Here is a 15,297-nt window from a genome sequence, read left to right on the forward strand (position 1 = left end):
TCTTGATGACAAACACCGGTGAATTCCATGGGGTGTTTGTCGGAACAATATGTCCTTGTTGTTGTTGTTCTTGAACCAACTCCTGCAGTGCCGCGACCTTATCTCTTGTAAGCAGCCATTGATCCACCCATACCAGTGAGATGGAGTGTCGGTCGCTCATCAATGGCCAGTACTGAAAATTTTCAGGGGAGGAGATGGTGAATTTACATTGCCCCATCACATCTCGCCCCATCAGGCTGATGGGGATATTAGTAATGTAAGGGCGTACCATGCACATAGTACCTTCTTGGGTTTTTTATGCTTACATGCATAGTAAGCATCGTGGCACTCTGAAAGGTGCTTGACATTCCTCCCACTCCAACCAATCCGCCTGTGGGAGTTGTCATGGGCCAAGCAGAGGGCCAGTCTTTAATGGCAATGACGGTAACGTCCGCTCCAGTGTCCACCAGCATCTTGCATTGACTGGAGTGTGGGTGCTCAGAGCTATTCCAAAGGGTAACAGTAACCGTTGGCCGATGCTAGGCTATGTCAGTGGCCCAAAATACCTCGGGGAATCTGGTTGATCCGAATACTGCCTCTCCCCTGATAGCATCCACAGCCTTTGGTACTACCACTCGGAAAAGAATCAGTTGTTCTAGTTCCCTTTGGTATTGACATTGGTGGAGGCAGTGTCCAAGCCATAGCTTGGAATTGTCCATTATAGTCGGCATCAATTATCCCCAGCAAAACAAACAATTCGGTCAAAGTTGTACTTGATCGTCCTAGCAGCAATACACTACAGCCATTCCCAATTGGTCCTTTGACGTTCAATGGAATTTTATGAACGTGAGCACCCCACAAGGTGGTGTCTGTTAGTGTGGAGACATCCACTCTGGCACTCCCTCTTGTTTTGGCGGAGAGGGCGTCCACGGTGGTGATAGTGTCGGCGGGGCTGCAGGTGGCGCTGGACCCTGCGTCAGCATTACGTTTGGAGCCCTCCTTTGTGGGAGGTTCCTCCTTTGACCAGGAGGCGGGGGTGCTTGTGTCGTCGCGCGGCCCCGCCCCGCGCTCCTCTTCCCGTTTCCCTGCCGCGGCGGCAAAGGCTGCCCTTCCGCGTTGTATTTAGAGAGATATTGGCTCGCCCAGTGGCTTCCCCTCCCACATCTGGGACACAAAGTGGGCGGAACTGCCGGCGAGTTACCCCCCCCGCCCCCGCCAGGGGCATGCGGAGACTAGGTGGCTCGGGTCTCCAAACCGACAGCATTTTTTCTGACCCTTGGGGTCCTGACTGATGGTTAGTGCTGCTGCAAAGGCAGACGCCAGCGATTCGGTATGATGTTCGATAGAACCCACTCGGTTACACGCCTCTATCATCTGAACTATTGTTGTATTCACAGGCAAGGCCTGGAGTACTTTTTTACAGTCGGTATTTGCGTTTTCTACCACTAGCTTTTGCAGCAAGGCCTCTTTTGCTTCACGATTTTCAATCTGTTTATCTAGTGCATCGCGAAGTCGATCTATAAACTGCATGTATGGTTCAGACACCCCTTGCTGGACCTTTGTAAAGAGCTGCCCAGGCTTACCGGTCTCTGGAATTCTTAACATTGGTCTCTGGAATTCTTAACATTGCCTGAAGGGCTAGGGTTGCAGTTTGCCTCTGGAATTCTTAACATTGCCTGAAGGGCTAGGGTTGCAGTTTGCCGGAGGATGTTTGGATGTAGACACGCCTGAAGGCATGGATCCACTATCAGGTCTGTACCCATCAGTTGAGGTATACCGGCTCCTAAAAGCAGATCCCCCAGCTGCCCTTCTAAATTTTGGAGCGCTGCATATTCACACAAATCTCTCCATTTCTGTTCCCATAATAATTTCTGTGTCAGAATTAATATCATTGCCGCCATTTGTCGTAGATCAAAGGGAGTTAAAAGTTGTCCCGTCATGACACTCTCCAGCAGGGACTGCATAAACAGGGCCGATAACCCATAAGCGGTCACCGTCTTCCACAGTTCTTTAATAAGGTCCCACTGGAAGGGGTTCCAGTCATTTGGCCCGCGATTCCGAACTTGGACTGGAAAAACGAGCCCTGTGCGCCCCCTGTCCTTTATTGCTTCTCTCTGAAGTTGTTCCCAGCGATCTCAGGGGTCAAAGGTGTAAGGAATAGTCCAGCAATTCGTGCCACTAAGGGGTGTGAAGGGTTAACATTGAGGCCTGGGTTTAGGCGAGAAGAGAACAAAGGGATTTCTTCAGAGAAAAACTGCTGACTTTGCACGGACGTGCAGTAACTTCTGACAGCCGGCCAAGAGACCACTAGATAAGGAGGAAGAATATGAGCCTCCCTGTCCGAGCGGCCCCCGAGAGACTAACAGAGACTGATAAGCAGGCGCCCCTGGGAGGACTTCGGATTCGGGAAACCAATTATAATAACCCTGCCTCTTCTAGAAGTAGTAATGAATATGTATTAGCCTAGGAGCATAAAAACCAGCCGCCTTACGTAACAGGTGTGCGTCCTGGTGGAGCAGAGACTCCCGGCGCACCCAGCGCTGTTTGCTTGCCTCTATTCATTTAATAAATTGTAAACTTTGATTGTAATCCTATTTGGGACCCAGTCATTTATAACAATTGGGGGCTCGTCCGGGATGGTCTTGGTTCCTGAATTCTGACTTGATCTAGGAGGGGCGCCCCCACCATTTGGTGGCTCCTGTTCGAGTCAGGTCGGGGCTAATGCCATCTTGAACCTGAATAAGGGCAAGCAAAGATTTAGATTTTTTTATGAGCTCCCTTTGCCAGCTGCAGCACTATATTTTGCCCGTAATTCTGCGCGCGAAGATCCGAACGAAGACGACGGAGTCGTAAGTATTTAAGGCGTATACCGTTCGGTTGGGTGGGATTCGGTTGCCTGTGTGTGTGAGAGTGTGACTGAGACGGAACGTAGTTCCGATGTGATTGTGGAGGTCTTCTAACCGCGGTTCCAATTTCCCGCGAGGGACTTGGCCGGTGAAGGACCGAAGCGATTCCTATAGGATTCGTGGGTGGGTGATAGGTCCTAAACCCCCTGCAAGACACTCTCACTAAGGCAACCAAGGGCTGTAGGAATTGCCACAGTAAAATTCCTAGATGGGTCAGACAAAATTGAAGACCCGGGACCAGAGAAAAGGGAGCAAATTACCAGACATACCACCAGAAAGTCCATTAGGGATAATGATTAGAAATTGGAACGATAGGGGCCCCAGAAAAGGGAAAAAGTAAATTAAAAATGGTTCAGTATTGTATGACAGAATGGCCAAAGGAGCCTTTCAGACCACATGTCTTTTGGCCCGTTTTCGGATCCTTTGAAGACTGGGTTTGCCAGGCCTTAAATATACATGTTAATTCAAAGGAACCTTTTAGCCAGGAGGAAAGTGATTATGCAGGATTATGGATCAGGACTTCACGTCCTTTTCCAGCCTCAATATTTACACTAAAAGCAGACGAGAAGTTTGAAGAAGAAGAGAAAAAAAAAAAAACAGGAAAAAGATGATGAATGGGAGTCATTGGATAACCTACCACCTCTATATCCTAACAATCCACCCCCGGTGGTGCATCTTGTAATCCTGTTTTGTTCTTAAATGTTTTGACTGTGTCAAGGAGGAAGGTGGGAGCATTATCTAAGTAACAGTTTAGAAGTTTGGGTATATTCGCGGTGGTGTTCGGTCAGTTTCCCAAGTATCGGGGGAGCGGGGCTGACTGATTATCAAAGTGGTAGAACGGAGAGTCACTTCTTTGGTGGTTCGGGCCTGAGCCCTGGGAATTTGGTAAGAAGGGGGAGAGCGAATTTATTTAGGCCTCAATACCTTTTAAACCCCCATCTTGACGGATACACAGGAGTGATTCCTTGTTTTGTGTAGGCTTACTAACAAAGTGCATGAGAAAAATTAGCATTTGGCTTGAAATTCGGTCTTGTTGAAATGTAAATTTTGTGGAAAAGGTGTTATTGTTTGTCTAGAAGACAGAAGGCTGAGTGCTTCAGGTGTTTTTCCGAAGTCCTGCGGATTTATGATTGGAATGGGGCTCATTAATAATCTGAAATAGTAAAGTTTGTATGTGGAAAGAAGAGTTTAATCCCAGAGAATTGGGACATTTGGGAAGAAGATTAGGAAAAGATAGTAAAAACCTGCAATAAAAAGGTTTGTGTGGAAATTGAAACAAGGGACAGTAACTAATATAAATAAATAAAAGGGAATGGGAAATCAAGGAAAAGGGGAAAATCCAAAAAAAAGACGTCCTAAAAAAAAAAAAAAGCCTCCTTGGGTGCATATTGGCACATTGGAAGGATATTGTTAGAAATGGGGGCACAGAAAGCAAGAGGACTTTCACTAAGTATTGCAATCAATGGTGGCCACTATATAAACTAAATGGCCACTTTATGGATCAATCGACTATAACAGTGTCTTGCAATTAATGTTTTTGAGGAGAGAAGGAAAATAGGATGAAATGTTGTATAGTGATATGTTGTTTCAGCATGTTGGAGGGAAAAGGTTTGGAATTAAGTTGGCCCCTGACTGAGCCTTTGGTGTTGGCATTAGAAAAGTACGGGCTGGAGAAAGATAAAGGAAGTGTTAAAAGGGTTGTTGAAGGTGTTAAAGGTTGTGTGGCATGTAGTATTTAACAGAGCTGTTTGATGCTGAATGAGCAGGGAAAGAGGATGTAGGAATGCTAATAGTTCCGCCTCAACCCGAGGCTGAGATCTCTAAATCGCGGGTGTGAGCCCTCTGGGGCAGGGGGACCGTGATGGGTCCGAGAGAGTTGTCGTGGAAACAGAAAAGCAGCTAACTCTTGAAACAACCTGAGTTCCTGTGTGAGCTCAGATTGCCAATGGGACCGCTCAGGGAACTTTCAACGATTGCATTCCCCTGACCGACCCCCTCACTGAGACCCTAATCACCCCGGAAATTATGTAAATACTAAAATCTGGTTAAATTGGCTATTGGGAATTGAGAATCTGTTCCAACAAGGTCCAAAAGAAACCCCTATGGAATTTATGGAATTTTTGAATTTCTGGACCAACTTTGAAATGCAATGAAAAAAAAAAAATGGACCTGGCTTAAAAAAAAAAAAAAAAAAAAAAAGAGAGAGAGAGGCAACTGGCTAGCCTCTTTCCAGGGCAATCAGCCCCTGATATCAGAAAGAAATTGTCTTAGGCTGCAGGACAAACAACAGTCAGGAATGATGGGGACCTGGGGCATCTACCCTAGCAGGTCCACTAGTTGAAATAAAGCTAGGAAACGAAGACAGAGGCTTGAATTTTTTGTTGGTTATGGGAGCTTCTTTCTCTGTGTTAATTAGGCTGTAAATGTAATAGGAGCAACATATTCAGTGTTAAATAGTTTAAAAGGACGATTAGGAACTAAGACAACTACAATAATTGGAGCCACAGGGAAAGAGGAAGAATGGTCATTCTTACAACCCCTTGATTTGCGTTTTGGGGGTAAGGAACTAACCCATAAATTTTAGTATGTACCAGAATGCCCGATGCCACTCTTGGGACGGGATCTATTAGCCAAATTAGATGCAACAATAACCTTTGAGGATGGAGAATTAATAATGAAGGTACCTGAGTCCAAAGTAGGCCAAATCCTAATGATCAAAGATAAACCCTTTGTTAATATTCCAAGAGAAGTAGAAAATGCAGTTATAGCAACAGTACGGGAAACAGATGTACCAGGGAAGTCGAAACTGGCACAACTGGTAAAGGTGGAATTAAAGGAAGGAGCCAAACCTGTTTGAATCAAACAATATCCGCTTAAGATAGAAGCTAGGCACGGGAATGGTGAAAATTATTGACAAATTTCTCAAATATCAGATTCTGGAAGAATGTAAATCGGAATACAATACTCCAATTTTTCCAGTAAAGAAGCCGAATGGCGAGTATAGATTTGTACAAGATCTTAGAGCAATAAATGAAATAACAAAGGATATTCACCCGGTAGTAGCTAATCCTTACACATTGTTAACATCTGTGAAAGGGAAATATAAATGGTTTACCGTGATAGATTTAAAGGATGCCTTCTTTTGCATACCTCTTGATAAAGATAGTAGAAAATTATTTGCCTTCAAATGGGAAAACGTATTGAAGTTTTTGGACCACATATGGTAACAACCGTTTTGGAACAAAGGGGGGGGGGGCACTGGTTATCACCCAGCTGGATGGTGAAATATCAGGCAATCCTAACTGAACAAGATGACATAACCTTGAAAACGACTAACCTGTTATATCCAGCAGTATTTCTAGGAACTGTTCCAGAAGAAGGACCGTTGGAACACAGTTGTGTGCAAATAATCGAACATACGCCAGCCACAAAGATTTGAAGGATGTACCCCTTGAAAGGTATTCAGTGGGAATACCACACTCCGTGGCACCCACAAAGCTCAGGGAAAGTAGAAAGGATGAATCAAACAATAAAACAACAATTGGCTAAGTTAATGATGGAGACACAGCTGCCCTGGACGAAATGCTTACCATTGGCACTTTTAAACATAAGAACTAAACCACACAGTGAGACTGGATTATCATCATATGAAATGTTATATGGTATGCCTTATTCTCAAGGGATGCCCCTAGGGAACAATGTAGTTGAGGATCATAGTATCCAGAAATACATAATTACCATTGGAAGGAGATTACAGGAGCTAAGAGAAATTGGGATGATGACTCAGACACCACCTTTAGGATTTGCTATTCATAAGATACAACCAGGAGACAAGGTCTTAATAAAAACCTGGAGAGAGGAATCATTGAACCCCCGATGGGAGGGACTGTACCTTGTTTTACTTACTACTGAAACAGCTGTGAGAACAGCAGAAAGGGGTTGGACCCACGCATCCAGAATAAAAGGACCAATAACTACCGAAGCCTGGAGGGTTGAGTCCACTCCTGGGGAACTGAAACTGAGACTAAAGAGGAACTGATATCCCAGCAATGAGGTTCTGCATGAATTAAGGGCACTGGATAAAGAGGACAAGTCTGAAGGGAGGAAAGGGAGAAGGCAAGACCGGGGTAGGACCCTCCACTGCGGCGTGTATGGTCTACCGAGGGAGGCAACCCCTATGGGTATTGACCGCCGAGTGAGAGTGCCTCGACCGGACTTCTCCCTCACCAAGATCAGTTTGTCCTGAGAAAAATAACATGAGAACCTTTTAAACCCATAATAAAATTGTGATTAGTTTTTCCAGGAGCTGGATCACCCTGAAGGGCTGAATGGTAACACAAGCTCTGAAAAGCGGGCCCAACCCCATGATTGAAGGCGCTTCCCACACTCTCAAGATTGGACGGTGAAAAAGGCTTATAATATGACAGGTCGCCAAAGAGAACTGAATTGTGACTGTAAGTGGAAACCCAACGTGGGAGCTTGGAAGCGTGCATATACGAGTACAAACGGGGCAGACATTGTAACAGGACCACTCGGTAACAAGGACACTCTGTATTATCACGCCCCAAAGGGTAAAGATGGATGGGATGGTCATTTTCCAAACGGGACGTGGGCCCTAAAGGGACATTATTGGGTGTGTGGCAAACATGCTTACAAGAGGCTACCCGGAAACTGGTCGGGAATATGCTATGTGGGGTACATAAGACCCTTGTTCTTTTTATTGTCACAAACACAAGGAAATCATTTAGGAATAAGATTATATGATGACCTGAACAGAGTAAAACGATCTATTGATACTTCCTTATCCGGGGATAGTGCCCAAAAATGGGGAAAGGATGAATGGCCTCCTGAAAGAATCATACAGCATTATGGGCCAGCTACCTGGAACCCGAATGAGTTGGTATCAGGAGCCCGAGAACCTATTTATAATTTGAACCGAATAATTAGGTCGCAAGCTATCCTCGAAGTTGTAACCAATTAAACAGCGACGACCTTGGATCTTCTGGCTGATCAATCCACTCAGATGAGGAATGCTATCTTTCAACGTAGAATGGTCTTAGACTATTTACTAGCAGAAGAAGGGGGAGTGTGTGGAAAACTGAACGATTCTAATTGTTGTTTACAAATTGATGATAATGGAAAAGTGGTTAAGCAGATAACAAAAGAAATTAAAAAGCTAGCCCACGTCCCAGTACAAACTTGGAAGGGTATGGATTGGGATTTCTTTTCATGGTTGCCCGGTGGACCATGGGTTAAAAGGATGCTATTTTTATTTTTATGTGGTGTAATGACATTATTGTTTATACCTTGTATGATACCTTGCTTTACGTTGTTGATACGGCGGATAATAAATAGCACCCAGTTTGTGATGACTTTGGGAGAGAAAAGGTGATGTGTCGATAATGATGCTTAAGAAATGGACACCCCGAGAACTGACTGATGAAATCCAACTGCTACTAACAAAAGTTGAAGAAGAGACACGAATTGATGATATTAAAAAAAAAAAAAAAGGGAGGAATTGTAAGGAATAGTCCAGCAATTCGTGCCACTAAGGGGTGTGAAGGGTTAACATTGAGGCCTGGGTTTAGGCGAGAAGAGAACAAAGGGATTTCTTCAGAGAAAAACTGCTGACTTTGCACGGACATGCAGTAACTTCTGACAGCCGGCCAAGAGACCACTAGATAAGGAGGAAGAATATGAGCCTCCCTGTCCGAGCGGCCCCCGAGAAACTAACAGAGACTGATAAGCAGGCGCACCTGGGAGGACTTCGGATTTGGGAAACCAATTATAATAACCCTGCCTCTTCTAGAAGTAGTAATGAATATGTATTAGCCTAGGAGCATAAAAACCAGCCGCCTTACGTAACAGGTGTGCGTCCTGGTGGAGCAGAGACTCCCGGCGCACCCAGCGCTGTTTGCTTGCCTCTATTCATTTAATAAATTGTAAACTTTGATTGTAATCCTATTTGGGACCCAGTCATTTATAACAAAGGGATCTCCCACAGGCAGCGCCGCTGGCCTTGTGGGCGGCGGTGATGGCGATGCTGATGGCCGCAATGGCATCGAGCGCAGAGTGGCCGCCATGGGTTGGGATATTGTCTCTGCCTCTGTTCCCAAGTCTATCCAGGTTTGCTTTCTTTGGTGGTACGCAGTCACTGCTTTTTATTTCACCCGTCTGTGTAGCCTGAGCGGCCGCTGTCTGTACCCTTTTTTCCACTTGCCATGATCTCAGTGTCTCAGTTACTAAGTGCCAGGTCGTCATCACCTCAGCAGCTGTTGTATCTCCCCGCGAGGCAGCATCCCATGTAGTTGTCCCCGCGTTTTCCCAAGTTTTTACATCAAACACCGCCGAAACTGTTGCTGGGGCCCCATTCTTTCATAAGAACTTTAGCAATCGTTTCACTTTATATGGGTCATATTTCACTCCTCTTTTTATCAGGAGTTGAATCAATAACTTAACTATCGCCTCCTCCTCGGCCGATAGATTAGCTCCCATAGTTAATGCCCCAGCTGCTCACCTGCTTCTTGAGGTGATGTCCCAGGATTAAAGCCGCGGTCCCGCCACCAGCTTGAGTCGTTCGGCTGGGGTCCCTCTGGATGCTTCTCTCAGCATTGCTCTCTTCCGATCACATCGGGGTCACCATTTGAAGGGATTAGCGACACAGACTCCCAATGGCTATTGAACAGGAGACCTTTACTGCAATTTTCTTCCACACTATATACTTTTCCCATAGCCCCATAACTGTTCACGCGCCCGTATCTGTCATACAATTGGTCAGAGAGCCTTAGGAATGCGCCTCAAGCTAGCCAGCAACTGGCCACTGTGCAAAACTTATCTTCAACACTGCGGTTAATTTGTTTATCTCGACTTGGCTCAAGTTCCTGTTTCTACCGCTTACTTCCTCATTATCCCTAGTTCAGGGATGTGTCAAACAACGCAAGACTACCTGGGAATTCCTTCCCCTCATTTTACTCCTTTTTAGTTTTGGGTAGGGGTAGCTCAACAATTCCCTGAATCCTCTCTGGATTTATTCTTCATTCTCCCTCAGACACTAGATGCCCTAAATACTTGACTTCTCTTTCTATGTATTGTAATTTATTTTCCAATCCTTTCGAGCCCTGTTTTCCCAGAAAGTCGAATAGCTTGTTAGTGGCTTCCTTCACAACTGTTTTCTCCTGTCCTGACAATAAAAGATCATCCACATACTGTAACAGTAACACCTCCTTTGGAGGTTGGAATTGCTCCAAAATTTGTTCTAGAACTTGCTCAAATAAATTGGTGGCCCTGTAAACCCCTGAGGTAAAATTGTCCATCTGCATTGCTGCTTCCGCCCCATTTCAGGGTCTTTCCACTCAAAGGCGAATATATCTTTTCTCCCAGGGTCTGAGACCACCCCATTAATACCACTGTTATTCCAGCCTAACAATTTACTATTTGAATGCCCAATTTCATTATCAAATCCTTTTCCAACAAGTTAGTCCCTGCCTTGGGTGCATACAATAATTGCCCAGAGATCATTTTATCCCCTAGTCTCAGCTTGATGTCCCCAAAGTGGCACTGTTATCCCAGCCCCTTCTACCCCCATCACATTTAGGGTTTCATTAGTTAATTTAATCCCTGATACTTTACAGACCAGTAATGACCTAGCTGCCCCAGTGTATTGGGTTCACATGGCAAGGTTCTGGTAGCAGAGAGTGCTGCGGTGGTAGCCCCTGTGAGAAGAATCCAGCAGCTGCCCCATGTTAGATAAGGGCCAGTTTCAGCCGGCCCCAAAGGGGCCCACCACGGCCCAGAGCCAAGCCCCGAGCAATGCAGTTCGTGCCTCTGTGAGAGCACATCCAAGAAAAGGAAAAAAACTGCTGCACAACAGCAGCTGGGAGAGTGAGGAGTGAGAAACCTCCCTGCAGACACCAAGGTCAGTGCAAAGGAGGGGGAGGAGGCGCTCCAGGTGCCGGAGCTGAAGCCACCCGCGGCCCACAAAGAGGCCCCCGGTGGGGAAGGATGACCCTCTCCCGCAGCCCATGGTGTACCACAGCAGAGCACATCTCCACGCTGCAGCCTGTGGAGAGGAGCCCATGCAGGAGCAGGTGATTGGGGCGGGGTGGACCCCAGGGGGTCCCCAGCCGGACCAACCCGCCTCTGACGAATAGACCCTGTGGCACAGACCCACACCTGGAGCAGCTCCCAAAGAGCCTGTTTTTCTCTGCCTATGGAGAAACCCACACAGGACCAGCCCAGGAAGGTCAGCACCCCACGAGAGGGACCCCACACCAGAGCAGGGGGGAGAGCGACCGTGAAGGAGCGGTGGAAACGAAGCACCATGGGCCGACTGCAGCCCCACTCCTGCCGTCCCCCCCCCCCCCCCCGCGCCACTCAGGGCAGGGAAGAGGTGGAAGAGAGTGGATGGGGGAAGGTGCCCCCAGCTTGTTCCTCTGTTTCTCACCGCTCCAGCCCATTAGCAATAGGTAATAAATTTTATTAATCTTCCTATGCCAAGTCTGTTTTGCCTGCAATGATAATTGTAGAGTGATCCCCATTGAGGTACACTTGAGGAGCCCTTGAGGTACACTGTTTCATTTATCAGGGAACTAGCTATCTGAGAAACCCTGACTCCCCTATTCTGAATTTATAACAGCAATCTCTCCTCTTTCTTTCACTCCGGGTACTCCTATTTGAAGTGGTTGGCCTGGCCACACTTAAAACATCTTGTCAAAGCCTGTCCCTGCTAGGATTTAGGCTGCAACACAGGTAGCTTTCCTTGCCTGCCATTCCTTCATCTCTCTTCCTCTCCTTTCCATCCTGGGCCTGACTCCTCCCGAAAGTCCCTCTGTCTCCAACCCTCTGCCTCACTACCCAGTACGCTGTGAATACCATTTGTTTCGCTCTCTACTTTTCCTTCTCATCTCCCCTCCTGGCATACACCTTCATACTACCCACACTGTTCACTCCATCCCCCCACCTTCTGGAGCTTTTTCTGTGTATCTGGCCAGGCTTTAATCACAAAATGAACTTTAAAGAGCCCTTGGGCTACCGGGTCCTCAGGATTAATCCCCGAGTACTTTCTAATTCTGACCCCGAGTTTGTTTCACTCTCTACTTTTCCTTCTCATCTCCCCTCTTGGAGCAGCTGCCTTTGCCTCTGGTGCAATATTAGGATTATAGGGAGCATAACTTGATTCTTCCTCTGAAAAAGGAGTCTTATTGCTTACATATAAATTTAAAGATTGAATTATCATCAGACCCATATTTTGGCCAAAATACTGAAGTTCCTTTTATTGGCTTTTTAGGCCAGACAATTACACAACATCTAACCATTTAATTTTTTTTTTAAATCTTTTTCCCTAGGTTTTGGGTTGTTTGTCCAAATCCTTATCATTCTCCCCAAAGGACTATCTTTAGGCACAATCCCAGGGTCTCCACCCCCACCCTGCTGACTCTTGGAACCCTTAATCCCCAGCTCTTCCTGACGTGATGCTGTGGACTTTACCACCCACAGAGTACCACGCCTTCACCTAGGATTAGGACAGAGGTGGGGTGTACTGCCAAGCACCTCACTTCACCGTGCTCGGGGTACCGTACACCTAAGGGCCCAAACCCCCGAGACTCTCTTTCGCTCGTTTATCTTTCGCTTCGTCCGTCTCTGACCAAGGGGACTTCGTTCGTCCCTTCGTGGGACTACAGAACCTTGCGGATCGGGACTCCACACTCGCTTCGCACTGAAAGTGCGTCTTATGCACACTCCACACAAGAGTCTCCCCAAACCCACCCCAAGGCAAGATATGGGAAAGTTTCCCTTACCTCCGTCCGTGCACGGCTTCCTGGTCTGGGTTATCAGCAGTAATCCCTGTGCCTGTACCTTGTCTGGACTGTGTCTGGGCTGTGTCTGTGGTGTGTCAGTGCTGGCCTCCCTTCTCCCCAGAGCTTCGCAGAGCCTGTCTTCAGATTAACAGTCTTGGTCCTTTGCCGGCCATACCGAGACGACCCACCACCCCCGATGGGACCGCTGAAATCAGCGGGGTGCACCTTCCTCTCTGTGGTAGCAAGAAATCTTCAGCAGGCGACAAGATCCCGGACAAGCCCCCAGATTGTGAGAAAAAAAAAAAAAAAAAATCTCAATAATTTTCTTCAGACAGGATCTTCTGTGAAGCTATTTTATTCGCGATTACCATGGCGGGCGTCCTGCCAATTAGGAGCGCATTATAGTAAACATATCATAACCTTTTATTCCCTATTACCCGACACCTGATCACCTCCCCTGTTTCCTCATTGGCTGAGTACTACAGGTTCACAAGCTACTCGACGCCCCTCTATACTATATATGTACATTTTTTTTCTTCAACCCTTTAATTTCCCCCTTTTCCCTTTTTTTTCTCCTTTCTTATGTTTTGAGAACCTGTGATCTTTGTTTTCCTGTTCTCACACTGCTCATCCTGTTTTTCTCAAGCTTCTACCTTATTTTGCAACAGTGAGGCCTTCTACTGTCCACTTATCTACTTAGCATTTCTCCTTGTTATGACTACACAACTACCTTGGAACACAGAAAATTAGTTCTCTACTGCAAAAACACAGCTTAGTTTCTCACATCAGGGCTTGCAGTAAAGCAGAGGTTTGGGTGGGTGCACCAGGACCACCGCATATGGGGCCAGCAGTAGTAGGGAAGGGAGTTATGAGAGAAAGCCGGTCCCCCACAGCTGGCAAAGACCAAGAGGGCCGGGGTCTCCCAGTATGTATGAGCCTGTTCTGTCCCTGCACAGCAGTGACATCTTTCTCCATGCCCTCTGCTGGCTCTCTAATTACAATGCACATGCTAATGAGGCTGCAAGAGATGAGTCGCTTTGTGGTGTGGTTTGCATCAGAGTCTGCCTGCTTGTTGGGCTGTGTGGTGAGAGCTGCATGGCCATGGCACACATGGACCCTGCTGTGGCAAGGCCATGGCTCAGGGATCCGTCCTCCTCCAGGAGCAGGGCTGGGAGAGCTTTTGCCATGCTCAGGGCTCCTCCTGGCCTCCATGGGGTCCCGCTGGCACGGAGGGCTCCCAGCTGGAGCCTTGGGGCTGTGTGCTGGGGCAGCTCCCAGAGCTTCCCAATCTGTCCCCCATCACCATCGTGTCACCTCATGGCCCTGAGTGGTGCCCTGCCAGTGCCTCAGTTTCCCCTTCCTCAGTGGGAACTCTGAAACCTACTGATGGACAGGGCTGACGTGTGAAAGCTTGTGCTTGTCTGCCCTACGAGCCCAAGCCACCACGGGGTGCAGCCCCACAGTCACACATCAAGCCCAGGGGACAAAAAGCCAGCGAGCATGGGCCGTGGGGTGTCACACACTTTGTTGACCAGGAAATATGAACAGCCTCTGTTACAGAAAGCGAGGCACCCCCATCCACCTCCCCCTGCTGGGCTGGGGGAGAAACCCCGAGGTATTTACCTGGGTCACAAATTTGTTTTTTTTTCCATAGCTGCAGCAGGGCCTTCCCATGGATCAACTTCTTCAAGGTGCATGGCAGCCAGTAGGAGTCGGTGTAGGTGCTGACGGGGGTCTTGTGTTTTTGGGCGAAGAGGAACATGGTGCTGTGGCCACAGGAGCGCTGAGTCCTGGTGGGTCTTGGGCGGACTCAGTGACACTGCATGGGACTGGGGTCTCCCAGCCCACGTGGCCCTGCGTGGAAATGGAATGGGGCCCCGGTGCCACCAGATTCTGGTGGTGCTTATGTCATCAGTGACATCATAGTGTGGCAGCAGGGGGGATTTGGGCACTTTCTGTGCCATGGCTGCGCTCCCAGGGACAGCATGTCCTGGATTAGGGTACAGCAACCCGTCCCTGCATCCCTCCCCCATCTTCCCTCCATGCCTCCTGCCATGGGCATCCCCCTGGCCCCAGGTTTCCTCCCCTCTTGCAGGCAATTAGATTAGCAAGGGTAGGAAACAATTTCAGCTGGTCCTAGTCAACATATTGTGAAAGGTTTGGGACTGTGGCTCCCAGGCATCACAGTAATTGCTGCTTTTCCAGCCCCCCTCTCCCATATTTCCTTAGAAATCCCGGAGCAGTACCACACCGCTGCAGCCACCACCATGCGGCACAGCAGGGGGCTCCACACTTGGACTGTGGCACTGTTCGGTCATTTTAGGGTATCCAGGGGAATTACTGCCTGCTTGGGGGGACCTCTTTCCCCTTTTTCATTAAAAAGCTGGATTTAGGTGACTGTGAGTGGCTCGTTTGCTATCCCGAGTGCTGCGGTGGGCTCTGCAGGGCTGGTGGAGGGAGCAATCCTCACCCAGCACCGTCAGCCAGGTTACACCCGGGAAGGGATTTACATGAACCATGTGTGCTTGTTGCCCAAAGGATGCCAAGCAGAACCCCCACCCCCTGCCCTGGGCACCTCCATCCTGAGGCTCCCCAAGATGCCACTGTTTTTCATC

The 15,297-nt window shown here is 47.8% G+C and overlaps 1 long non-coding RNA gene across 2 annotated transcripts in view; it reads left to right on the forward strand.

Annotated features, from left to right (window-relative positions):
* Positions 1-2,133: 2,133 nt before the first annotated feature.
* LOC308184840 overlaps positions 2,134-15,297 on the forward strand; it is a 44,493-nt gene continuing 31,329 nt past the window's right edge. For both annotated transcript variants that reach the window (XR_013942936.1, XR_013942937.1), the window contains exon 1: positions 2,134-2,828. This is a non-coding gene — a long non-coding RNA (uncharacterized lncRNA). The remainder of the gene's footprint in view (positions 2,829-15,297) is intronic.

The sequence above is a fragment of the Anser brachyrhynchus genome, assembly GCF_964034855.1.
Source record: "Anser brachyrhynchus genome assembly, chromosome: W".
NCBI lineage: Eukaryota > Metazoa > Chordata > Aves > Anseriformes > Anatidae > Anser > Anser brachyrhynchus.